This window comes from Solanum tuberosum, unplaced genomic scaffold (genome assembly GCF_000226075.1).
Source record: "Solanum tuberosum cultivar DM 1-3 516 R44 unplaced genomic scaffold, SolTub_3.0 scf00793, whole genome shotgun sequence".
Taxonomy (NCBI): domain Eukaryota; kingdom Viridiplantae; phylum Streptophyta; class Magnoliopsida; order Solanales; family Solanaceae; genus Solanum; species Solanum tuberosum.
The window spans coordinates 113359-114550 of record NW_006239703.1 but is presented as its reverse complement, the minus strand read 5'-3'; the positions used below and the strand labels follow the sequence as shown (position 1 = coordinate 114550).

The following is a 1192-nucleotide window of genomic DNA, read 5'->3' as shown; positions in this document are numbered from 1 at the left end:
TAATTTATTTCCACATTAGTCAAAATAGTGATTTTTTTACATCACATTATGCTTATTGTTGTTTTCGAAATATTTGTTTGTGTAAAAATTGTTCGAAATCTGAAAAAATGTGTATGAGTCTGAATTTAATGTTTGATTGATGGATATTGTATGAATTTTGATACAATTGATATGTGAATGGTATGAATTGTGTATTAATAGTGGTGTGATTGTCTCTTAATTGTGTATATGGTATGAATTATTAACTTGGTATGCAATTTGTATGAATTGTTTAATTACTCTATTTTTGTATAAATTTTGAATATTTTTTATATGAAATTGGGATTTTTCCTATTAAGAAGGTTTCTTTTTCAATTTATCCATTAATGTATTAAAATTGTTAAATTATTTTTAGCGTATGTCGATAAATTTATGAAAGTAGATTGATGAATGCCATAGTGCACATGAAAATGGTATGATGTTTGAATAAAATTGGTGTGAATTTTTTTATAAATATGGTATAAGGCATTACTAAAATTTATCTATATGCATGTGTATGAAACATGAATAATACTTGTATGAACATACTTTTATATTTTTTTTATCAATGTTTTTATGATTTTGATTTATTTTTTATTTAATTTATATGATATAATTTAATTATAACTATCTTTAAACTGTAGTTACAACTGGAATGAAACTTGAATAATACTTGTATGAAGTATGTTTTAATTTAGTATAAATAATTTTATTTTACAGGTAAGGAAGATACACACACAGGTCTTCATGTACAAACATGAATGTGCTTGTTGATCTGTTGGTTTTCCTCGGGCAAGAGATGTTTCAACAATTTCTGGAACAAACACCTTTTTGTGTATTTTATGACATGCACAACATAAAGATTCAATGTCAACTATTGCAGCATTTGATGATTCTTGAATCTGAAAATGTCAGAGACGACATGTTTATTGTGAAAATAAATGGTACAGAATTACGTTTTGGAATCAAGGAATTCGCAGCGATAACTGGTCTTAAATGTGGACTACTTAATGATTTTTTAAGTATATATTTTATCTCTATATCATTAATATCACCATCTATCATAAGCTGCAATGTTATCGCACTTACTAGACCACTATAAATACTAGAAGAATCGTATATAACCCCCTCCATTTGAAAATCGACATAATTCCCTGTTTCATTAAAAAAAATA

At 25.8% G+C, this 1192-nt stretch overlaps 1 pseudogene; it reads left to right on the top strand.

Moving 5' to 3' along the window:
• Nucleotides 1–775: 775 nt before the first annotated feature.
• The window catches only part of LOC107059053 (uncharacterized), a 7600-nt pseudogene continuing 7183 nt past the window's right edge, over nt 776–1192 (top strand).